The following is a 26,327-nucleotide window of genomic DNA, read 5'->3' on the forward strand; positions in this document are numbered from 1 at the left end:
ATCTGGTACTGTTTATTACACTGTCAACAACAACCCATAACCCTCTTTTCTGTAGATCTGGTACTGTTTATTACACTGTCAACACCGACCCATAACCCTCTTTTCTGTAGATCTGGTACTGTTTATTACACTGTCAACACCGACCCATAACCCTCTTTTCTGTAGATCTGGTACTGTTTATTACACTGTCAACAACAACCCATAACCCTCTTTTCTGTAGATCTGGTACTGTTTATTACACTGTCAACACCGACCCATAACCCTCTTTTCTGTAGATCTGGTACTGTTTATTACACTGTCAACACCGACCCATAACCCTCTTTTCTGTAGATCTGGTACTGTTTATTACACTGTCAAAACTGACCCATAACCCTCTTTTCTCTTAGCTTTATATACACAATGGTAAACTAGGAAATATGCAGTGAGTACTTCGATCATCACTCTTCCCTCGTGGGTATAAAAGACCATTCCAAAACTCATACCCCCCCCCCCACTGTCCCCTTAAAAATCTGGGGATTGAAGTCCGTCCTCAGTTGTCTCAACTCCACTGGGGATTGAGATTTTGGATGAAGCGAAACAAGTGTCCATCTGTCAGGGAGATTGTCTGTTTGTCCAACTGTTGAAGATGGATCCTCCAAGTCCCAAAGCAGTTGAGTCTGTCTTCTGCCCACCATTACCAAAGCAATCTGTCCTCTTTCTGTGTAACATGACTGGTGACATCAGTGACCTCATTTCCTCCTCCGCTCACTCAATGCCTGTGACATCACTTCCTGTCCATGATGTCACTTCCTTGGCTAAATTAAGGTTGGTGTCCAGAGCTGAGGGTCATGTCTTAAAAACAGCTTTCTTCCCTTGTCTCCTCTCCCTCGCAACCGCTAACTTAAAGATACCTATAGAACCTAAATAGCCAACTGCTAACCTAGATATCTTTAGAACCTGAAGAGACAAACGCTAACCTAGATACCTTTAGAACCTGAAGAGACAAACGCTAACCTAAAGATACCCGACGGGTGACAGCCAAATGATGGAACAATCGAAACCAGCACCTTGCACCGTCAGCAGTTCAAGAGGAAAGGGAAACAAAGAAAGGAAGCCATTTTGGGGAATAAGGTCCTGGTGTCCATTTTAACAGTCAGGAACAACAGAATGGAAGGAAAATGGGAAGGGAGGCCATCTTGAGAGCCAGTATCACTGGTCCTAGTCCTGGCTTTTACTGCCCGTTGGTCTCTAGTATTAATGTGGGAGTGGATGGGGTGGAGGAAGGAGAGGCGACCGACCCCTTCTCCCCCCCGGGACTGGCAGTGGTTGGGACGCTCTCGGGGGCCTTGGCTCCTGCGGTAACAGCGGCCCGGGCAGCTGTGATGGCGGACACGGGCTTGGGCTGTGTCTGCAGGCCGGGGCTGCAGATGAGGTGGTGGCGCTCCCAGTCCTTGTGCTGGCAGAAGGAGCCGCAGTAGCGCGCCGCATTGCAGCCGCTGCACGTCTCGCTGGCCTTGCGACCACAGTTCCAGCAACACTGAGGGGGAGAGAGAGAGGGAGATGGAGAGTTCACTAATAAGAGGAGAGGTGTGTGTGTGTGTGTGGGGGGGGGGGGGGCAGGGACAGAGTTAAGTTCACTAATAGGAGGAGAGGTGTGTGTGTGTGTGTGGGGCAGAGACAGAGTTAAGTTCACTAATAGGAGGAGAGGTGTGTGTGTGTGTGTGTGTGTGTGGGCAGGGACAGAGTTAAGTTCACTAATAGGAGGAGAGGTGTGTGTGTGGGGGACAGGGACAGAGTTAAGTTCACTAATAGGAGGAGAGGTGTGTGTGTGTGTGTGTGTGTGTGTGGGGCAGGGACAGAGTTAAGTTCACTAATAGGAGGAGAGGTGTGTGTGTGGGGGACAGGGACAGAGTTAAGTTCACTAATAGGAGGAGATGTGTGTGTGTGTGGGGGACAGGGACAGAGTTAAGTTCACTAATAGGAGGAGATGTGTGTGTGTGGGGGGACAGGGACAGAGTTAAGTTCACTAATAGGAGGAGATGTGTGTGTGTGTGGGGGACAGGGACAGAGTTAAGTTCACTAATAGGAGGAGAGATGTGTGTGTGGGGGACAGGGACAGAGTTAAGTTCAATAATAGGAGGAGATGTGTGTGTGTGTGTGTGGGGGACAGGGACAGAGTTAAGTTCACTAATAGGAGGAGAGGTGTGTGTGGGGGGGACAGGGACAGAGTTAAGTTCACTAATAGGAGGAGAGGTGTGTGTGGGGGGACAGGGACAGAGTTAAGTTCACTAATAGGAGGAGAGGTGTGTGTGGGGCGGACAGGGACAGAGTTAAGTTCACTAATAGAAGGAGAGGTGTGTGTGTGGGGGACAGGGACAGAGTTAAGTTCACTAATAGGAGGAGAGGTGTGTGTGTGTGGGGGACAGGGACAGAGTTAAGTTCACTAATAGAAGGAGAGGTGTGTGTGGGGGACAGGGACAGAGTTAAGTTCACTAATAGAACGAGAGGTGTGTGTGTGGGGGACAGGGACAGAGTTAAGTTCACTAATAGGAGGAGATGTGTGTGTGGGGGACAGGGATAGAGTTAAGTTCACTAATAGGAGGAGATGTGTGTGTGGGGGGGACAGGGACAGAGTTAAGTTCACTAATAGGAGGAGAGGTGTGTGTGTGGGGGACAGGGACAGAGTTAAGTTCACTAATAGGAGGAGAGGTGAGTGTGGGGGACAGGGACAGAGTTAAGTTCACTAATAGGAGGAGATGTGTGTGTGTGGGGGACAGGGACAGAGTTACGTTCACTAATGGGAGAAGAGGCGTGTGTGGGGGCAGGGACAGAGTTAAGTTCACTAATAGGAGGAGATGTGTGTGTGTGTGGGGGACAGGGACAGAGTTAAGTTCACTAATAGGAGGAGAGGTGTGTGTGTGGGGGACAGGGACAGAGTTAAGTTCACTAATAGGAGGAGAGGTGTGTGTGGGGGACAGGGACAGAGTTAAGTTCACTAATAGGAGGAGAGGTGTGTGTGGGGGACAGGGACAGAGTTAAGTTCACTAATAGGAGGAGAGATGTGTGTGTGTGGGGGACAGGGACAGAGTTAAGTTCACTAATAGGAGATGTGCATGTGTGGGGGACAGGGACAGAGTTAAGTTCACTGGGGGAGTGGTAGGTAAATACCACAGTAGTGTCTACATGTCCTGCAGCGTTGACTATTATTCATATGACTCTCACTATGACTCTCACTTCACAGTATGTGTGTATACAGCGATGTACTTATCTACTAACATATCCTCCATACCTCGCTTGAGTCCTCCTGCTCATTGATGACCTGGATGGCGTCCTCCGTGGCCTTCCTCTTGGCCTCGGACAGTGTCTTCTCCATCTTGGCCCGCTCGGACGTGATCATCTCAAAGGCCTTGTGCTCTGCCTCGGCCACTGCTTTCTGGACCTCGTCCATGGCCTGACGCTTCACCTCGTTCACCGCCTCCTCTGTGTGGGAAAGAAGGGGGGCGGGTTATATTGTTGTGGTATGTTCAGGATATAGTAGAGACTTTGTAAGAGATCTTTACATAAAATGTTGTTAAATAATGTTTTTTAATTAGTGTGATAGAGAGAATGAGAGAGAGGAGGGAGAGAGAAGAACACACTCACACAGCCTCACACACGCAGACACATGTGCAGACACACGCACTGGCGCAGACACACACACACACACACACACACACACACACACACACACACACACACACACACACACACACACACACACACACACACACACACACACACACACACACACACACACACACACACACACAGAGACACACAGACAAGCAAGTAAACACACACCACTGTTGTACAAGGCCTTACCAGCTTTTCTCCAGATCTCATCAGGCACGTAGCCTGAGCCTGGTCGCGGCGCAAAGTCTCTCTGGGATTCTGTGGCATGGAAAGAAGAGAGGGGAGAGAGAGAGGGGAAAGAGGGGAGCGAGAGAGTTGGAGAGAGAGGGGAGAGAGAGGGGAGAGAGAGGGGGAGAGTAAGAGGGGAGAGAGAGAGGGAAAAGGGGGAGCGAGAGAGTTGGAGAGAGAGGGGAGAGAGAGAGGGGAGCGAGAGAGGGGAGCGAGAGGGGGGGAGAGAGCGAGAGGGAGAGAGAGGGGAGCGAGAGGGGAGGGAGAGAGAGAGGGGAGAGAGAGGGGAGTAAGAGGGGGAGAGAGAGGGAGAGAGAGAGAGGAAAGAGGGGAGCGAGAGAGTTGGAGAGAGAAAGGGGAGAGAGAGAGGGGAGCGAGAGAGGGGAGCGAGAGAGGGGAGAGAGAGAGGGGAGAGAGAGAGAGGAAAGAGGGGAGCAAGAGAGTTGGAGAGAGAGAGGGGAGAGAGAGAGGGGAGCGAGAGAGGGGAGCAAGAGAGGGGAGAGAGAGAGGGGAAAGAGGGGAGCGAGAGGAGAGAGAGATGGGAGAGAATTAGATTAGCATCATCCTCTATTTACTTAAAATTTACAATCTCCCTCAATAGCTAGCCCCACCAAATTAAAACTTTTCCAGTTGTCCAACTGAACTGAATAGCCGGGCAGCTTGAATAGTGAGTACAATGGCTACCACAGAGGGGCCAACAACCAAGCTGTAGCTATATACTGTCTGTTCTCTCTCTCTTCATCCCTCTGTTTTCTCTCCCTCTCTTCTCTGTCTCTCTCTCCATACTGCTCAATACCTGGTGCCCATGCCCAAGTTTTGTGGTGCCCAGGCTGCGTTTGGGCTGTGTACACTGTGGCCAGGCACACTGCTGAGCACACAGATGGCGCTCCGGCTGGGCTGTGGGCAGCCAGATTTGGGTCTTACAGGACGGCCTTCTGCGGCCGATCTGGACAGAGCAGCACTGGCACCTGTCTGGGGGCCACGGGGCAGCATGAGCCCCGGAGAGACGAGCACTGAGAGATAAACACTGCCAGCAAGGCTGCGCTTGCATCCCAAATGGCACCCTATTCCCTACATAGTGCACTACTGTTGACCAGAGCCCTATGGAACCCTGTCAACTGCATTGCATTTCAAAGGGAATAGGACACCATTTGGGAAGCGTCCTGTATGTATAAGATCTAAATATCTAAAGTAGTAGTGTTGATGGGTGTAGTTCTGCAGATGAACACAAGATGGCAGCCTATGTGGTGACTATGTGAGGGCTCAGTAGTTGCTTTAGTTCAGCAGCTCACCATCAAGGGGACTACTAATTGCTATCACTTATCCCTTGATTGATTCGTCAGGACTCACATATGACAAGATACACACCTGATCAACAAATTTATATAAAAGGACAAATCCTAAGGTGAGAAATGAACTTAGTTTGATATGATAAGAGTTATAATGTAAATGTAAAATACCACCCACCACTGCTGAGTCCCTCGGTTGTGTGGGGGCTGTGGGTCTTGGAGAAGGGGGCGGGAACCGCTGCTGTGCGGGGGCTGTGGGTCTTGGAGAAGGGGGTGGGCACGGTGGTGGCCCCTCCCTTGCGGGGGTCTTCCTGCTCGCTGGAGCGCCGCCGCCAGTAGTTGAGCTCCTCGCGGTCCGACTCCTGACAGCGCCGCAGCACAGCCACCGACCGACGCGTCTTCTCCACCATCTCCACAATGCAGTTCAACACCTAGGAGACGAGAGGGAGAGGGAGAGAGAGACGAGAGGGACGAGAGGGAGAGGGACGAGAGGGAGAGACGAGAGGGAGAGGGAGAGGGACGAGAGGGAGAGAGACGAGAGGGAGAGACGAGAGGGAGAGAGACGAGAGGAGAAAGAGACGAGAGGGAGAAAGAGACAAGAGGGAGGGACGAGGGAGAGGGACGAGAGGGAGAGACGAGAGGGAGAAAGAGACGAGAGGGAGAGAGGGAGAAAGAGACGAGAGGGAGAAAGAGACAAGAGGGAGAGGGACGAGAGAGAGAGAGACGAGAGGGAGAGACGAGAGGGAGAAAGAGACGAGAGGGAGACGAGAGGGAGAAAGAGACGAGAGGGAGAAAGAGACAAGAGGGAGAGGGACGAGAGGGAGAGAGACGAGAGGAGAAAGGGAGAAAGACGAAGGGAGAGGGAGAGAGAGACGAGAGGGAGAGGGACAAGAGGGAGAGAGACGAGAGGGAGAGACGAGAGGGAGAAAGAGACGAGAGGGAGAAAGAGACGAGAGGGAGACAAGAGGGAGAGGAGAGAGAGAGGGAAGAAGAGAAGAAGAGACATTTCTTAATTGTTTTTCGTTTTAAAACTGCTCAGAAACTGTGCAACTAAATATTAATATAAATATAAATATTAAATATTAATATTGATAGCCCATTTCTGCAGATTCATGCATGGCCAGTAATGATTTAGATTACAATTGTCTTAGTCTGAGTACATGATGAGTCTCAACACATATTGCTGAGAATGAGAGATATATATATATATAAACATTTGCTTTATACAAAACAAAACATTAAAAACACCTTCCTGATATTGAGTTGCACCCCACTTTTGCCCTCAGAACAGACTCAATTCGTCGGGGCATGAATGCTACAAAGTGTCAAAAGTGTTCCACAGGGATACTGGCCCATGTTGACTCTAATGCTTCTCACAGTTGTGGCTGGATGTCCTTTGGGTGGTGGACCATTCTTGGTGCTGACAGAGAAGGCTGCCGTGCTTCTAGCTCTTAGGAAACGTTGCAGTATTTTAAAAAATGTATTACTTCTTACACTATTTGCCCAGAAAATGTTTAGAAGCATTTCACTGCACCCGCAATAACATCTGCTAAACATGTGTATGTGACCAATACATTTTGATTTGACCTGTTGAGCGTGAAAAACACAGTAGCATTGTAGTTCTTTACTCAAACCAGTGTACCTGGCACCTACTACCATACCCCGTTCAGTTCAATCTTTTGTCTTCCCCATTCACCCTCTGAATGGCACACATACATAATCCATGTCTCAATTGTCTCAAGGTTAAAAAACGTGTCTTCAACCTGTATCCTCCCCTACATCTACACTGATTGAAGGGGATTTTAACAAGTGACATCAATAAGGGATCGTAGTTTCACCTGGATTCACATGGTCAGTCTATGTCATAGAAAGAGCAGGTTTTCATAATGTTTTGTACACTCAGTGGCTTCATTTCGGGCAGCAGGGTAGCCTACTGGTTAGAGTGTTGGACTAGTAACTGGAAGGTTGCAAGTTCAAACCCCTCAGCTGACAAGGTACAAATCTGTCGTTCTGCCCCTGAACAGGCAGTTAACCCACTGTTCTTAGGCCGTCATTGAAAATAAGAATTTGTTCTTAACTGACTTGCCTGGTTAAATAAAGGTAAAATAAAAATAAAACATTTCATTGGGTAGGAATCCTACTTTGGGCCACACAATTCAATGCATGGCTCACAAAAAACAAAAGTCTGCCACTGTGAACGGGACACCAAGTGTGACAAAGCTTCGATGGCTCCGCCAGACAGTAAGAGTTTCTACAGCACTAGTAGTGGCAGCGACGGCTGCTGTCAGCAGCAGTACTTACATGATCCAGATGCCTCCACTCATCGGCCCACTCTCTGTCTGTCAGCCTGTGGTCCACGGGCTCCTCGCGGTAGCCCCCGTTAGTGCCTGATTAGAAAGACCAGACAAATTAAAGAGGAACGTAATGTTACAGAATCCATCATAACAAATTACTATCACGGGAAGTGAGGCAGAGAGAAGAGGGGGGTATATAGATCCCATTCACACATGTTATATTTCCACAAAGTGGAAAAAGTCAAGGGGGTGTGAATACTTTCCAAAGGCACTGGGTATTCACACCCCCTTGACTTTTTCCACTTTGTTAGGTTAAAGCCTTATTCTATAGTGTATTAAATAGTTTTTCCACCTTCATCAATCTACATACAATACCCCATAATGACAAAGCAAAAACAGTTGATATTTTTTGCTAATTTATCACAGAAAATAAACTGAAATATAACATTTACATAAGTATTCAGACCCTTTACTCAGTACTTAGTTGAAGCACCTTTTGCAGCGATTACAGCCTCGAGTCTTCTTGGACATGACGCTATAAGCTTGGCACACCTGTATTTGGGGAGTTTCTCCCATTCTTCTCTGCAGATCTGCTCTGTCAGGGTGGGGAACAAGGAGAACGTTGCTGCACTGGATGGGGAATGTTGCTGCACTGCTATTTTTAGGTCTCTCCAGAGATGTTTGACCGGGTTCAAGTCTGGACTCTGGCTGGGCCACTCAAGGATATTCAGAGACTTGTCCCGAAGCCACTCCTGCGTTGTCTTTGCGGTGTGCTTAAGGTTGTTGTCCTGTTGGAAGGGTCCGTTCATCTTTGCCTCGACCCTGACTAGTCTCCCAGTCCCTGCCACTGAAAAACATCCCCACAGCATGATGCTGCCACCACCATGCTTCACCATAGGGATGGTACCAGGATTCCTCCAGACGTGACGCTTAGCATTCAGGCCAAAGAGTTTAATCTTGGTTTCATCAGACCAGAGAATCTTGTTTCTCGTGGTCTGAGTGTCTTGCCTTTTGGCAAACTCCAAGCGAACTGTCATGTTCCTTTTACGGATGAGTGGCGTCCATCTGGCCACTCTAACATAAAGGCCTGATTGGTGGAGTGCTGCAGAGATGGTTGTCCTTCTGGAAGTTTCTCCCATCTCCACAGAGGAACTCTAGAGCTCTGTCAGAGTGACCATCGGGTTCTTGGTCACCTCCCTGATCAAGGCCCTTCTCCCACGATTGCTCAGTTTGACCGGGAGACCAGCTTTAGGAAGAGTCTTGGTGGTTCCAAACTTCTTCCATTTAAGAATGATGGAGGCCACTGTGTTCTTGGGGACCTTCAATGCTGCAGAAATATTTTCTTACCCTTCCCCAGACCTGTGCCTCGACACAATCCTGTCTCTGAGCTCTACGGACAATTCCTTCGACCTCATGCCTTGTTTTTTGCTCTGACATGCGCTGTCAACTGTGGGACCTTTTTTAAACAGGTGTGTGCCTTTCCAAATCATGTCCAATCAATTACATTGACTACAGTTGGACTCCAATCAAGTTGTAGAAACATCAAGGATGATCAATGGAAGTAGGATGTACATGAGCTCAATTTCAAGTCTCATAGCAAATGGTCTGAATACTTATGTAAATAAGGTATTTCTGTTTTTATTTTTTATACATTTGCAAAAATGTTGCTTTGTCATTACGGGGTATTGTGTGTAGATTGGTAAGAATTTTATTTTATTTAATCCATTTTAGATTAAGGCTGTAACTTAACAAAATGTGGAAAAAGTCAAGGGGCCTGAATACTTTCCGAAGGCACTGTTTATATTTATACTCCGGACTCCGACATTGCTCGTTCTAATATTTCAATATTTCTTAATATCATCTTATTACTTTTTATTTGTGTGCATTGTTGTGAATTGTTAGATATTACTGCACTGTTGGAGTTAGGAACACAAGCATTTCGCTACACCCACGATAACCTCTGCTAAATATGTGTATGTGACCAATACAATGGATTTGAAAGTCTATTAGCATGAACATGAACCATAATCTTAATAGTTATGCCACAATGAAGCAGTGGATGGTCAGATTTCACAACGGTATTCCATGTCATGATTATAGCTTCGTGTCAAGATGGGCTTTACCATCTTGCTCCCTTAAACACAAGAGAAAGAAAAAGAGTAGCCAACTCAAAGGAGAGAAGGGAGAAAATGAAGACAGTTAGAAAAGACAAAGCGAGAGAAAAATAGATGTATCCTACTGAAGACAAGTGGGGGGGTCGTAAAAACAAGGAAAGAGTAAAAGGAGGTAAGAGAGAGAGAGAAAGAGAGGGGATGAAAGGTAGAGAAAGAGAGATTAAAAGACAAAAGGAGATATTAAAAGACAGAAAGAGAAAGGCCTTTTGATGAGAACCAGACTCCGGCCCAGCCACAGGAGACGGTCCCACATCTGGTGGTCAGCTGTCAGTGTAAAACCACCACCACCCCTCTCCTCCTCATCCATGCCCCCATTGGGCTCCCTGGCTGGGTAACTGTCGGGGAGGAGTGGGCCTTCCCTCCCCCTGGTCTGGAGCTAGCAGCATTCCAGCGGGGAGCCGCTCAGGCTGAGTGGAGCAGGCCCACTTCGTCACACAGATTCCCCCTGGCTAAGTGGAGCTGACACCCGCTCTGGTTAGGAGGAGCTGAGGGTGGGGGCACACACGCAAACACTCAGAGACAAAAACACACATTAGACAACCTAAAAAGACAGACACACACACACACACATACACACACACACTCAAGCCTTCCACATGCTTCGGTTCGGCTGCGGCCGAGCCGAGTTCGGCTAACGGAACCAGTGTGCTCGCACACGCCCTTAAAAGACCTTTGCTTGGAAAAACAAGAAAACAGCAGCAAGTTGTCCGTCTTGAGACACCGTAGCAGTATACAGTTCCTCAAAATAGTCCGAATGATTCTAATGGAACTCTATAAATCTGTCGTTAATTTGGAAGTATTTTGTTGAGGAGATCTTAGTCGCGCAATTTGACATCTAACTAAGATGTTTGGTGCAGTAGTGATGTGTGGGTTGACTCATAATCTGCAAAAACCTAAATTGCGCCCATGCTGGCTATATACTGTTAGGTAAAGTGTCATGGTAGGGAGTTGGATGTCGTGACAAATAATGGATGCTATGCTCAAATGTAAAGTACCTGACGTGCTATAAGAGCGTCCAACTCTGCGGTAACGTTAATGCTACAGTCCTTTGGCTTTAGTGAAGCCCGCCAAATCTGGTGTGTTATATTTGCTCTTTGCGAAGGGTTTTCTCCCTCAAACTCTGTAATTCAAATGTTTTCAGACACACACACACACACAAAACATAGCAGGTTACAAAGTAGCGCTTCATAGATACGTTTTGATGTATGGGTTGTCACTTGTCACGGTCCAAATTCAAGTTTCGCCACCCCCATTTCCATGGTGAGTTCTAGTGAACTAGAACTGGGGCGGCAGGGTAGCCTAGTGGTTAGAGCATTGGACTGGTAACCGGAAGGTTGCAAGTTCAAACCCCCGAGCTGACAAGGTACAAATCTGTCATTCTGCCCCCGAACAGGCAGTTAACCCACTGTTCCCAGGCCGTCATTGAAAATAAGAATTTGGTCTTAGCTGACTTGCCTGGTTAAATAAAGGTAATATAAAAAATAATCAAGGAAACGATAGCTAAGTACCAATACATTGAAAATGTGTCTTATATTGTTGTTTTCCATTGTTTGTTGCTCAGTCTTCAGAGCCTAGGCAATTGTTTTGCTAGAATCAGAGCAGTTTATCCTCCTTTCACTAGAGTAAGACAGATTGTCTTTCTGGTGCTCCTAAAATGTTATTTCCTGAAATTTAAGAAATCATCTTTCTGAGTATTTTAGCAGGGCTGTTTTAAGCCCAATCCATACAGGAAAATGGATTTCATTCCAGCTATAATGAAAAAATATTGCCAGATATATCAGTTATTTGTTAATATTTCTACTCTACAATTGGAATCGTATCGGATCCAAAAATCCCATATCAGTCAGGCTCTGCTTTAAACAACACCCCTTCTCTGCTTAAAATAATACCCCTTCTCTGCTTTAAATAATACCCCTTCTCTGCTTTAAATAATACCCCTTCTCTGCTTTAAACAATACCTCTTCTCTGCTTTAAACAATACCTCTTCTCTGCTTTAAATAATACCTCTTCTCTGATTTAAACAATACCCTCTTCTCTGCTTTAACAATACCTCTACTCTGCTTTAAACAATACCTCTTCTCTGCTTTAAACAACACCCCTTCTCTGCTTAAAATAATACCCCTTCTCTGCTTTAAATAATACCCATTATCTGCTTTAAACAATACCTCTTCTCTGCTTTAAACAATACCTCTTCTCTGCTTTAAATAATACCCATTCTCTGCTTTAAACAATACCTCTTCTCTGCTTTAAACAATAACTCTTCTCTGCTTTAAACAATACCTCTTCTCTGATTTAAACAATACCTCTTCTCTGCTTTAACAATACCTCTACTCTGCTTTAAACAATAGCTCTTCTCTACTTTAAACAATACCTCTTCTCTGCTTTAAATAATACCCATTCTCTGCTTTAAACAATACCTCTTCTCTGCTTTAAATAATACCCATTCTCTGCATTAAACAATACCTCTTCTCTGCTTTAAATAATACCCATTCTCTGCATTAAACAATACCTCTTCTCTGCTTTAAACAATACCTCTTCTCTGCTTTAAATAATACCAATTCTCTGCTTTAAACAACACCCATCTTCTACGTTTATCCTTCAGAGTCTATTGAGTCACATGTGCATCAGTCTAAGTAACATAACTAAAAAATCCCCATCAAAATCTCTCAATTTAAGCTAGAGATATTGCATGGGCTGCGTCTCAATCCGCCACATCCTCTGATGTCGCCCTTCTGCATCGGACCATGTCAGACCATGAAACATCCTGAAAATTGGTATTTAAAAAAAAGCGTTAGTAGCGTCCGAATGGTTTGGTCTAAAAACTATTATGACCATTCTATGAAAAGGGGAGACTCTCGTGAACACGATGGTGTTTCCGTTTATTTAATCAGAAGGTAACCCCAACAAACAAAATGGAAGTATGGAGGTATATATATAGATATTAAACCTTCATCTGAAGGTAACCCATTCAAACAAATGGAGTATGGAGGTAGTTTTGTGTCCAAAAAAAAACGAAAACATTTCCTGAGCTTTCTTATATATCGATATAGGACAGACACTTCAAAACCTTATTCCTTAGGATGGTTTTTTGACTGCCTTCCTTGCTTCAGCTTCAACACTACTGTTGTTTCCTTAGGGCACTGTATGTAGTGCGGGGTGAATAGTGTGTGTGTGTGTGTGTGTGTGTGTGTGTGTGTGTGTGTGTGTGTGTGTGTGTGTGTGTGTGTGTGTGTGTGTGTGTGTGTGTGAGCATGCATGTTTGCCTCTGTGTTTATGTGTGTGTGCATGTGCGTGCATGTGTGCGTCTACCTTGTGTGTATATCTGCGTCCCATCTGGCCATTGACAAGGACCAGATGGCACGCAGATCTACAATGAACTAGATACAATCCTCTCTCTCTCCATAGAGACTCAAAGGTACTCTACTTCCTGGGTAGTTGGGCACACTGTCTAAACACATGTGGGCCCATAGATTTATGATCTTCTGAGAGCTTCTATGCACTTAGCTGTGCATGTCCACACACACACACACACACGTGCACACACACAGAGACCACCCATTAGCAGCGTTCATATTGACCGTACTATAGGCTGTTTGTGTGTGAGCGAGAGAGTTCTGTTTTATGAGGGAACCTCAGTGTTGGGTGGTGAGAGAGTTCTGTTTTATGAGGGAACCTCAGTGTGGGTGGTGAGAGAGTTCTGTTTTATGAGGGAACCTCAGTGTTGGGTGGTGAGAGAGTTCTGTTTTATGAGGGAACCTCAGTGTGGGTGGTGAGAGAGTTCTGTTTTATGAGGGAACCTCAGTGTGGGTGGTGAGAGAGTTCTGTTTTATGAGGGAACCTCAGTGTGGGTGGTGAGAGAGTTCTGTTTTATGAGGGAACCTCAGTGTGGGTGGTGAGAGAGTTCTGTTTTATGAGGGAACCTCAGTGTGGTTGGTGAGAGAGTTCTGTTTTATGAGGGAACCTCAGTGTGGGTGGTGAGAGAGTTCTGTTTTGTGAGGGAACCTCAGTGTGGGTGGTGAGAGAGTTCTGTTTTATGAGGGAACCTCAGTGTGGGTGGTGAGAGAGTTCTGTTTTATGAGGGAACCTCAGTGTGGTTGGTGAGAGAGTTCTGTTTTATGAGGGAACCTCAGTGTGGGTGGTGAGAGAGTTCTGTTTTATGAGGGAACCTCAGTGTGGGTGGTGAGAGAGTTCTGTTTTATGAGGGAACCTCAGTGTTGGGTGGTGAGAGAGTTCTGTTTTATGAGGGAACCTCAGTGTTGGTTGGTGAGAGAGTTCTGTTTTATGAGGGAACCTCAGTGTGGTTGGTGAGAGAGTTCTGTTTTATGAGGGAACCTCAGTGTGGGTGGTGAGAGAGTTCTGTTTTATGAGGGAACCTCAGTGTTGGGTGGTGAGAGAGTTCTGTTTTATGAGGGAACCTCAGTGTGGGTGGTGAGAGAGTTCTGTTTTATGAGGGAACCTCAGTGTGGGTGGTGAGAGAGTTCTGTTTTATGAGGGAACCTCAGTGTGGGTGGTGAGAGAGTTCTGTTTTATGAGGGAACCTCAGTGTGGGTGGTGAGAGAGTTCTGTTTTATGAGGGAACCTCAGTGTTGGTTGGTTAAGTGTTATGGAAAACATCAGAGGGTTGAATGTCAGAGAATGAAGGAGCCCAGCTATATCTGTTCATGTAGGGCTAAACCCTTGTGAGTTTGAATAAGCATCTGGGTTGTATTAATTTAGTTTGTGTGTGTGTGTGTGTGTGTGTGTGTGTGCGTGCGTGCGTGCGTGCGTGTGTGTGTGTGTGCGTGTGTGCGTGTCTATGTGTATGTGTTCCTGTATACCACTAGGTCGCTACTAGGTCGCTGGCTCCCACAGCTCCAGTATCCTGTAACTTTAACTGCTTGTTAATATTGTATGTTTTTATTGCGTTGAAATTGTAAATGTTGTGAATTTGTATGATTGTGTGCAGGGCTCACTTGTAAAAGAGGCCTTGGTCTCAATATGATTTCCCTGTTAAAATAAAATGTAAGTAACAAAATGTAATATAAAACGATGTACCATATGTATTTGTGTCTGTATGAACTATTTACCAGGTAGTCTAGGCCTGTCCTTGAGCTCGCGGAGCTCCAGTATCCGGTGGCTGCTGTCCCGGTGCAGCAGATGGGGGGCGCTGATGTCCTCAAGGGCGTAGTGCTGCAGAGGGGCGGCGTGGGGTGCAGCTGGGCGCTGAGGGGCAGGGGTTGGCCGGGCTATGGCGGGGCGCCGGGCTGATGGTGCAGATGCGCTTAGCTGGGGGCTCCAGGGGGGCGGGGGGGCTCGTGGAAGCCGTTCTCTTTTCCCCTGCAAGAGAGAGGGATGAGAGAGGAGAGGACAGGGTGAGGGATGAGAGAGGAGAGGACAGGGTGAGGAATGAGAGAGGAGAGGACAGGGTGAGGGATGAGAGAGGAGAGGACAGGGTGAGGAATGAGAGAGGAGAGGACAGGGTGGGGGATGAGAGAGGAGAGGACAGGGTGAGGGATGAGAGAGGAGAGGACAGGGTGAGGGATGAGAGAGGAGAGGACAGGGTGAGGTATGAGAGAGGAGAGGACAGGGTGAGGGATGAGAGAGGAGAGGACAGGGTGAGGGGTTGAGAGAGGAGAGGACAGGGTGGGGGATGAGAGAGGAGAGGACAGGGTGAGGGATGAGAGAGGAGAGGACAGGGTGAGGGATGAGAGAGGAGAGGACAGGGCGAGGGATGAGAGAGGAGAGGACAGGGTGGGGGATGAGAGAGGAGAGGACAGGACAGGGTGAGGGATGATGAGAGGAGAGGACAGGGTGATGGATGAGAGGAGAGGACAGAGTGAGGGATGAGAGAGGAGAGGACAGGGTGGGGGATGAGAGAGGAGAGGACAGGACAGGGTGAGGGATGAGAGAGGAGAGGACAGGGTGATGGATGAGAAAGGAGAGGACAGAGTGAGGGATGAGAGAGGAGAGGACAGGGTGGGGGATGAGAGAGGAGAGGACAGGGTGAGGGATGACAGAGGAGAGGACAGGGTGATGGATGAGTGAGGAGAGGACAGGGTGAGGAATGAGAGAGGAGAGGACAGGGTGATGGGTGAGAGAGGAGAGGACAGGGTGGTGGATGAGAGAGGAGAGGAGAGGACAGGGTGGGGGATGAGAGAGGAGAGGACAGGGTGGGGGATGAGAGAGGAGAGGACAGGGTGGGGGATGAGAGAGGAGAGGACAGGGTGGGGGATGAGAGAGGGAGAGGACAGGGTGGGGGATGAGAGAGGAGAGGACAGGGTGGGGGATGAGAGAGGAGAGGGACAGGGTGGGGGATGAGAGAGGAGAGGACAGGGTGGGGGATGAGAGAGGAGAGGACAGGGTGGGGGATGAGAGGGAGAGGACAGGGTGGGGGATGAGAGATGAGAGGACAGGGTGGGGGATGAGAGATGAGAGGACAGGGTGATGGATAAGAGAGGAGAGGACAGGGTGGGGGATGAGAGATGAGAGGACAGGGTGATGGATAAGAGAGGAGAGGACAGGGTGGGGATTGAGAGAGGAGAGGACAGGGTGGGGATGAGAGAGGAGGACAGGGTGATGGATAAGAGGAGAGGACAGGGTGGGGGATGAGAGAGGAGAGGACAGGGTGGGGGATGAGAGAGGAGAGGACAGGGTGATGGATAAGAGAGGAGAGGACAGGGTGGGGGATGAGAGATGAGAGGACAGGGTGATGGATAAGAGAGGAGAGGACAGGGTGGGGGATGAGAGATGAGAGGACAGGGTGATGGATAAGAGAGGAGAGGACAGGTTGGGGGATGAGAGAGGAGAGGACAGGGTGGGGGATGAGAGAGGAGAGGACAGGGTGGGGGATGAGAGAGGAGAGGACAGGGTGGGGGATGAGAGAGGAGAGGACAGGGTGGGGGATGAGAGAGGAGAGGACAGGGTGGGGGATGAGAGAGGAGAGGACAGGGTGATGGATAAGAGAGGAGAGGACAGGGTGGGGGATGAGAGATGAGAGGACAGGGTGGGGGATGAGAGATGAGAGGACAGGGGTGGGGGATGAGAGATGAGAGGACAGGGTGGGGGATGAGAGATGAGAGGACAGGGTGATGGATAAGAGAGGAGAGGACAGGGTGGGGGATGAGAGATGAGAGGACAGGGTGATGGATAAGAGAGGAGGGACAGGGTGGGGATGAGAGAGGAGAGGACAGGGTGGGGGATGAGAGAGGAGAGGACAGGGTGGGGGATGAGAGAGGAGAGGACAGGGTGGGGGATGAGAGGAGAGGACAGGGTGGGGGATGAGAGATGAGAGGACAGGGTGGGGGATGAGAGATGAGAGGACAGGGTGATGGATAAGAGAGGAGAGGACAGGGTGGGGGATGAGAGATGAGAGGACAGGGTGATGGATAAGAGAGGAGAGGACAGGGTGGGGGATGAGAGAGGGAGAGGACAGGGTGGGGGATGAGAGGGAGAGGACAGGGTGGGGGATGAGAGAGGAGAGGACAGGGTGGGGATTGAGAGAGGAGAGGACAGGGTGGGGGATGAGAGAGGAGAGGACAGGGTGATGGATAAGAGAGGAGGACAGGGTGGGGGATGAGAGAGGAGAGGACAGGGTGGGGGATGAGAGAGGAGAGGACAGGGTGATGGATAAGAGAGGAGAGGACAGGGTGGGGGATGAGAGATGAGAGGACAGGGTGGGGGATGAGAGAGGAGAGGACAGGGTGGGGGATGAGAGAGGAGAGGACAGGGTGGGGGATGAGAGAGGAGAGGACAGGGTGATGGATAAGAGAGGAGAGGACAGGGTGGGGGATGAGAGATGAGAGGACAGGGTGATGGATAAGAGAGGAGAGGACAGGGTGGGGGATGAGAGATGAGAGGACAGGGTGATGGATAAGAGAGGAGAGGACAGGGTGATGGATAAGAGAGGAGAGGACAGGGTGATGGATGGTGTGAGACTGGGAGTGAGTAGATGAGGGCATTGCCGTATTTTGGCAGTTGTGTATGTGTACATGTCTGGGGGTCCTGAGGAGAGGTTCAAAAACCACTGGTCTATAGGTGACTGAACACAGCTACCTGTTAGGACTGTCTCTGTCTGTATCTCTACTGAACATAGCTACCTGTTAGTACTGTCTCTGTCTGTATCTCTACTGAACACAGCTACCTGTTAGGACTGTCTCTTAACTGTCTGTATCTCTACTGAACATAGCTACCTGTTAGGACTGTCTCTGTCTGTATCTCTACTGAACATAGCTACCTGTTAGGACTGTCTCTGTCTGTATCTCTACTGAACATAGCTACCTGTTAGGACTGTCTCTGTCTGTATCTCTACTGAACATAGCTACCTGTTAGGACTGTCTCTGTCTGTATCTCTACTGAACATAGCTACCTGTTAGGACTGTCTCTTAACTGTCTGTATCTCTACTGAACATAGCTACCTGTTAGGACTGTCTCTTAACTGTCTGTATCTCTACTGAACATAGCTACCTGTTAGGACTGTCTCTTAACTGTCTGTATCTCTACTGAACATAGCTACCTGTTAGGACTGTCTCTGTCTGTATCTCTACTGAACACAGCTACCTGTTAGGACTGTCTCTTAACTGTCTGTATCTCTACTGAACACAGCTACCTGTTAGGACTGTCTCTTAACTGTCTGTATCTCTACTGAACATAGCTACCTGTTAGGACTGTCTCTTAACTGTCTGTATCTCTACTGAACATAGCTACCTGTTAGGACTGTCTCTTAACTGTCTGTATCTCTACTGAACATAGCTACCTGTTAGGACTGTCTCTGTCTGTATCTCTACTGAACACAGCTACCTGTTAGGACTGTCTCTTAACTGTCTGTATCTCTACTGAACATAGCTACCTGTTAGGACTGTCTCTTAACTGTCTGTATCTCTACTGAACATAGCTACCTGTTAGGACTGTCTCTTAACTGTCTGTATCTCTACTGAACATAGCTACCTGTTAGGACTGTCTCTGTCTGTATCTCTACTGAACACAGCTACCTGTTAGGACTGTCTCTTAACTGTCTGTATCTCTACTGAACATAGCTACCTGTTAGGACTGTCTCTTAACTGTCTGTATCTCTACTGAACATAGCTACCTGTTAGGACTGTCTCTTAACTGTCTGTATCTCTACTGAACACAGCTACCTGTTAGGACTGTCTCTGTCTGTATCTCTACTGAACATAGCTACCTGTTAGGACTGTCTCTGTCTGTATCTCTACTGAACACAGCTACCTGTTAGGACTGTCTCTGTCTGTATCTCTACTGAACATAGCTACCTGTTAGGACTGTCTCTTAACTGTCTGTATCTCTACTGAACATAGCTACCTGTTAGGACTGTCTCTGTCTGTATCTCTACTGAACATAGCTACCTGTTAGGACTGTCTCTGTCTGTATCTCTACTGAACATAGCTACCTGTTAGGACTGTCTCTTAACTGTCTGTATCTCTACTGAACATAGCTACCTGTTAGGACTGTCTCTTAACTGTCTGTATCTCTACTGAACATAGCTACCTGTTAGGACTGTCTCTTAACTGTCTGTATCTCTACTGAACACAGCTACCTGTTAGGACTGTCTCTTAACTGTCTGTATCTCTACTGAACATAGCTACCTGTTAGGACTGTCTCTTAACGGTCTGTATCTCTACTGAACATAGCTACCTGTTAGGACTGTCTCTTAACTGTCTGTATCTCTACTGAACATAGCTACCTGTTAGGACTGTCTCTGTCTGTATCTCTACTGAACACAGCTACCTGTTAGGACTGTCTCTGTCTGTATCTCTACTGAACATAGCTACCTGTTAGGACTGTCTCTGTCTGTATCTCTACTGAACATAGCTACCTGTTAGGACTGTCTCTTAACTGTCTGTATCTCTACTGAACATGGCTACCTGTTAGGACTGTCTCTGTCTGTATCTCTACTGAACATAGCTACCTGTTAGGACTGTCTCTTAACTGTCTGTATCTCTACTGAACATAGCTACCTGTTAGGACTGTCTCTTAACTGTCTGTATCTCTACTGAACATAGCTACCTGTTAGGACTGTCTCTGTCTGTATCTCTACTGAACATAGCTACCTGTTAGGACTGTCTCTTAACTGTCTGTATCTCTACTGAACATAGCTACCTGTTAGGACTGTCTCTTAACTGTCTGTATCTCTACTGAACATAGCTACCTGTTAGGACTGTCTCTGTCTGTATCTCTACTGAACATAGCTACCTGTTAGGACTGTCTCTTAACTGTCTGTATCTCTACTGAACATAGCTACCTGTTAGGACTGTCTCTGTCTGTATCTCTACTGAACATAGCTACCTGTTAGGACTGTCTCTGTCTGTATCTCTACTGAACATAGCTACCTGTTAGGACTGTCTCTGTCTGTATCTCTACTGAACATAGCTACCTGTTAGGACTGTCTCTTAACTGTCTGTATCTCTACTGAACATAGCTACCTGTTAGGACTGTCTCTTAACTGTCTGTATCTCTACTGAACATAGCTACCTGTTAGGACTGTCTCTTAACTGTCTGTATCTCTACTGAACACAGCTACCTGTTAGGACTGTCTCTGTCTGTATCTCTACTGAACACAGCTACCTGTTAGGACTGTCTCTGTCTGTATCTCTACTGAACATAGCTACCTGTTAGGACTGTCTCTTAACTGTCTGTATCTCTACTGAACATAGCTACCTGTTAGGACTGTCTCTGTCTGTATCTCTACTGAACACAGCTACCTGTTAGGACTGTCTCTGTCTGTATCTCTACTGAACATAGCTACCTGTTAGGACTGTCTCTTAACTGTCTGTATCTCTACTGAACATAGCTACCTGTTAGGACTGTCTCTGTCTGTATCTCTACTGAACATAGCTACCTGTTAGGACTGTCTCTTAACTGTCTGTATCTCTACTGAACATAGCTACCTGTTAGGACTGTCTCTGTCTGTATCTCTACTGAACATAGCTACCTGTTAGGACTGTCTCTGTCTGTATCTCTACTGAACATAGCTACCTGTTAGGACTGTCTCTTAACTGTCTGTATCTCTACTGAACATAGCTACCTGTTAGGACTGTCTCTGTCTGTATCTCTACTGAACATAGCTACCTGTTAGGACTGTCTCTGTCTGTATCTCTACTGAACATAGCTACCTGTTAGGACTGTCTCTTAACTGTCTGTATCTCTACTGAACATAGCTACCTGTTAGGACTGTCTCTTAACTGTCTGTATCTCTACTGAACATAGCTACCTGTTAGGACTGTCTCTTAACTGTCTGTATCTCTACTGAACACAGCTACCTGTTAGGACTGTCTCTGTCTGTATCTCTACTGAACATAGCTACCTGTTAGGACTGTCTCTGTCTGTATCTCTACTGAACATAGCTACCTGTTAGGACTGTCTCTTAACTGTCTGTATCTCTACTGAACACAGCTACCTGTTAGGACTGTCTCTGTCTGTATCTCTACTGAACACAGCTACCTGTTAGGACTGTCTCTTAACTGTCTGTATCTCTACTGAACGTAGCTACCTGTTAGGACTGTCTCTGTCTGTATCTCTACTGAACACAGCTACCTGTTAGGACTGTCTCTGTCTGTATCTCTACTGAACACAGCTACCTGTTAGGACTGTCTCTGTCTGTATCTCTACTGAACATAGCTACCTGTTAGGACTGTCTCTGTCTGTATCTCTACTGAACATCGCTACCTGTTAGGACTGTCTCTTACCTATCTGTATCTCTACTGAACATAGCTACCTGTTAGGACTGTCTCTTAACGGTCTGTATCTCTACTGAACATAGCTACCTGTTAGGACTGTCTCTTAACTGTCTGTATCTCTACTGAACATAGCTACCCGTTAGGACTGTCTCTTAACTGTCTGTATCTCTACTGAACATAGCTACCTGTTAGGACTGTCTCTTAACTGTCTGTATCTCTACTGAACATAGCTACCCGTTAGGACTGTCTCTTAACTGTCTGTATCTCTACTGAACATAGCTACCCGTTAGGACTGTCTCTTAACTGTCTGTATCTCTACTGAACATAGCTACCTGTTAGGACTGTCTCTTAACTGTCTGTATCTCTACTGAACATAGCTACCGTTAGGACTGTCTCTTAACTGTCTGTATCTCTACTGAACATAGCTACCTGTTAGGACTGTCTCTTAACTGTCTGTATCTCTACTGAACATAGCTACCTGTTAGGACTGTGTCTCTTAACTGTCTGTATCTCTACTGAACATAGCTACCTGTTAGGACTGTCTCTTAACTGTCTGTATCTCTACTGAACATAGCTACCTGTTAGGACTGTGTCTCTTAACTGTCTGTATCTCTACTGAACGTAGCTACCTGTTAGGACTGTCTCTGTCTGTATCTCTACTGAACACAGCTACCTGTTAGGACTGTCTCTGTCTGTATCTCTACTGAACACAGCTACCTGTTAGGACTGTCTCTGTCTGTATCTCTACTGAACATAGCTACCTGTTAGGACTGTCTCTGTCTGTATCTCTACTGAACATCGCTACCTGTTAGGACTGTCTCTTACCTGTCTGTATCTCTACTGAACATAGCTACCTGTTAGGACTGTCTCTTAACGGTCTGTATCTCTACTGAACATAGCTACCTGTTAGGACTGTCTCTTAACTGTCTGTATCTCTACTGAACATAGCTACCTGTTAGGACTGTCTCTTAACTGTCTGTATCTCTACTGAACATAGCTACCTGTTAGGACTGTCTCTTAACTGTCTGTATCTCTACTGAACATAGCTACCCGTTAGGACTGTCTCTTAACTGTCTGTATCTCTACTGAACATAGCTACCCGTTAGGACTGTCTCTTAACTGTCTGTATCTCTACTGAACATAGCTACCTGTTAGACTGTCTCTTAACTGTCTGTATCTCTACTGAACATAGCTACCCGTTAGGACTGTCTCTTAACTGTCTGTATCTCTACTGAACATAGCTACCTGTTAGGACTGTCTCTTAACTGTCTGTATCTCTACTGAACATAGCTACCTGTTAGGACTGTCTCTTAACTGTCTGTATCTCTACTGAACATAGCTACCCGTTAGGACTGTCTCTTAACTGTCTGTATCTCTACTGAACATAGCTACCTGTTAGGACTGTGTCTCTTAACTGTCGGGTTTCTCTCTCTCTCGCTGGGCTCCAGTAGCAGTTCCGAGGAGTCGGGGGCGGGCCAGAGTAGTGCTGAGTAGGAGGTGCTCGTGTTGGGATAGGTACTGGGCTGGGGTCTGCTTGGCCGCACGCGCACAGTGGAGCAACTCCCTCTGCAGCAGGGGCAGGTTGGCCTGGAGAGGGGAAGAGAGGCGGTGGAGAGATGGGAGGAGAGGGGGAGGAGAGATGGAGGTGAGTGTAATTTGAAACATGGTGTTGCATTAACACACAGCCAAAAGAGAGAGTGAGACAGACAGATGGAGAGAGAGAGAGAGAGGCAGAGAGAAAGGCAGAGAGAGAAAGACAGATAAACAGAGGAAAATGACAGAGAAAGACAGAACCAGGAGAGAGAAAGGCCGACAGAGAGACAGACAGACAGATAGAGAAACAGAGGAATAGGAGAAAGAAAAACAGAGAGAAGCTAGTAGGTAGAAGTTAGGAGCAGTATTTTCCTCATTTGTTTTCATATGCAGTTTCATCAGAGCTTCCACAATCCAACTACAGCTAGCACAGCTGTCAAGGACGGCCAAAGTTGCTTTAAGGAGCAGTTCTCTGTGGGTCTAACTCCAAGAAGTTCTGGAAAACTGTTAAAAACCTGGAGAATAAACCCTCCTCACAGCTGCCCATATCCCATAAAGTTGATGATGTGGTTGTTACTGACAAGAAGCACATGGTTGAGCTCTTTAATCACCACTTCATTAAGTCAGGATTCCTATTTGACTCAGCCATGCATCCTTGCCCGTCCAACATTTCCTTATCCCCCACCCCTTCTAATGCAACTAGCCCCGATGCTTCTCCCTCTTTTCCCCCTGCCCCGCTACAAAGTTTCTCCCTGCAGGTGGTCACTGAGTCAAAGGGGCTAAAGGAGCTCCTTAAACTTGTCCCCAAAAAAAACATCTGGGCCACCCTTTCTTCTTTAAGGTTGCTGCCCCCATCGTCGCCAAGCCTGTCTCTTCTCTCTGGGGAGGTTTCCATTGCTTGGAAGGCAGCCATGATTTGTCCTTTATTTAAAGGGAGGTCAAGATGTTATAGGCCTATTTCTATCTTGCCCTGTTTATCAAAGGTGCTGGAAAAACTGGTACTGTAAATAATCACCTGACTGGCTTTCTTGATGTCTATAATATTCTCTCTGGAATGCAATCTGGTTTCCGCTCAGGTTATGGATGTGTCAATGCAACCTTAAAGGTCCTCAATGATGCCACCATTGCCCTTGATTCTAAGCAATGTTTTGCTGCTATTTTTATTGACTTGCCCAAAGCTTTTGATACGATAGACCATTTCATTCTTGTGAGCTGGCTAAGGAGTATTGGTGTCTCTGAGGGGTCTTTGGCCTGGTTTGCTAACTACCTCACTCAAAGAGTGCAGTGTATAATGTCAGAAAATCTGCTGTCTCAGCCACTGCCTTTCACCAAGGGAGAACCCCAAGGCTCGATACTCGGCACAATGCTCTTCTCAATTTACATCAACAATATCAGGCTCTCTCAGGTCAGTAGACAGCTCGTCGTCATCCATTTATATGGCCCCAGCCGACTTGTAGTCGCTTTGGACAAGCGTCTGCTAAATGGGATATATTATTATTATATATTTATATGCAGATGATACAGTCTTATACTCAGCTGGTCCCTCCCCGGATTTTGTCTTAAACGCTCTACAACAAAGCTTTCTTAGTGACCAACAAGCTTTCTCTACCCTTAACCTTGTTCTGAACACCTCCAAAACAAAGGTCATGTGGTTTGGTAAGAAGAATGCTCCTCTCCCCACAGGTGTGATTACTACCTCTCAGGGTTTAGAGCTTGAGGTAGTCACCTCATACAAGTACTTGGGAGTATGGCTAGACGGTAAAGTTAAATCTATACTTGGTTTCCTCTATCGTAATCTCTCCTCTTTCACCCCAGCTGCCAAACTAACCTGATTCAGATGACCATCCTACCCATGCTAGATTACGGAGACATAATTTATAGATTGGCAGGTAAGGGTCTCGAGCGGCAGGGTTCTTTACCTATCGGCCATCCGATTTGACACCAATGCTCTTTATAGGACACATCCTGCACTCTATACTCCTCTGTAAACTGGTCATCTCTACCTGTCGCAAGCACCACTGGTTGATGCTTATTTATAAAACCCTCTTAGGCCTCACTCCCCCTTATATGAGATATCTACAGCAGTCCTCATCCTCCTCACTCACACATCCGTTCCGTAGAGTCACATTCTGTTAAAGGTCTCCAAAGCACACACATCCCTGGGTCGCTCATCTTTTCAGTTCGCTGCAGCTAGCGATTGGAACGAGCTGCAACAAACACTCAAACTGGACAGTGTTATCTCAATCTCTACATTGAAAGACTCAATCATGGACACTCTTACTGACAGTTGTGGCTGCTTTGCATGATGTATTGTTGTCTCTATAATGCTTGTACCATGTTTTGTGCTGCTGCCATGTTGTGTTGCTACCATGCTGTGTTGTCATGTGTTGCTGCCATGCTGTGTTGTCATGTGTTGCTGCCATGTTGTGTTGCTACTATGCTGTGTTGTCATGTGTTGATGCCATGTTGTGTTGCTACCATGCTGTGTTGTCATGTGTTGATGTCATGTTGTGTTGCTACCATGCTGTGTTGTCATGTGTTGCTGCCATGCAATGTTGTTTTCTTAGGGTCTCTCTTTATGTAGTGTTGTCTCTCTTGTCGTGATGTGTTTTGTCCTATATTTTAATTTAATTTATTTTTATTTTTTTCCCAGCCCGCGTCCACACATGAGGCCTTTTGGTAGGCCGTCATTGTAAATAAGAATTTGTTCTTAACGGACTTGCCTTAAATAAAGGTTAAATAAATACAAGTTCACACCACAGGAACAAAAATGCAATACCCTGATCTGATCTTGTGCAAATGCAAAGTAAAGGCCCTATTAAATCTAACTGACCCACAAATTACCATAAAGTGATGTTTTCACGTGAAAATCCTGAAACGCGCCCATGACTTATTTACATATCGTAGGACGTCACGGAAGCAGCATGGCGATATGGCGAAGACACTAGACAGAAATGTGTCACTGATGAAGCCCAGAAGGAGACATACAACAGATCTCTCCGTGAGAGAGACGCCTGGAGAACAGACACACTCTCTCTCTCACATGCACAAACACGTGCCCACACATTCGCACACACACTCACATACCCTCTCTCCCTCGCCTGATAAGCGTTAGGCCCTAACTGTTTCTGCACCCTGACTGTTTCCAGCCCCTGACTGTTTCTGCACCCTGACTGTTTCAGCCCCTGACTGTTTCTGCACCCTGACTGTTTCAGCACCCTGACTGTTCCACCCTGGCTGTTTCTGCACCCTGACTGTTTCAGCACCTGACTGTTTCAGCCCCCTGACTGTTTCAGCACCCTGACTGTTTCTGCACCAGCACCTGACTGTTTCAGCACTGACTGTTTCAGCACCCTGACTGACTGTTTCAGCACCCTGACTGTTTCTGTTTCACCCCTGACTGTTTCAGCCCCTGACTGTTTCCTGACTGTTGTTTCAGCACCCTGACTGTTTCAGCCCCCTGACTGTTTCAGCACCCTGACTGTTTCT

The 26,327-nt window shown here is 47.0% G+C and overlaps 1 pseudogene; it reads right to left on the bottom strand.

Annotated features, from left to right (window-relative positions):
• Positions 1-494: 494 nt before the first annotated feature.
• Positions 495-22,892, bottom strand: LOC135534587 (protein CBFA2T2-like; annotated as a pseudogene).
• Positions 22,893-26,327: the final 3,435 nt, after the last annotated feature.

This window comes from Oncorhynchus masou, unplaced genomic scaffold, assembly GCF_036934945.1.
Source record: "Oncorhynchus masou masou isolate Uvic2021 unplaced genomic scaffold, UVic_Omas_1.1 unplaced_scaffold_3616, whole genome shotgun sequence".
Lineage (NCBI taxonomy): Eukaryota > Metazoa > Chordata > Actinopteri > Salmoniformes > Salmonidae > Oncorhynchus > Oncorhynchus masou.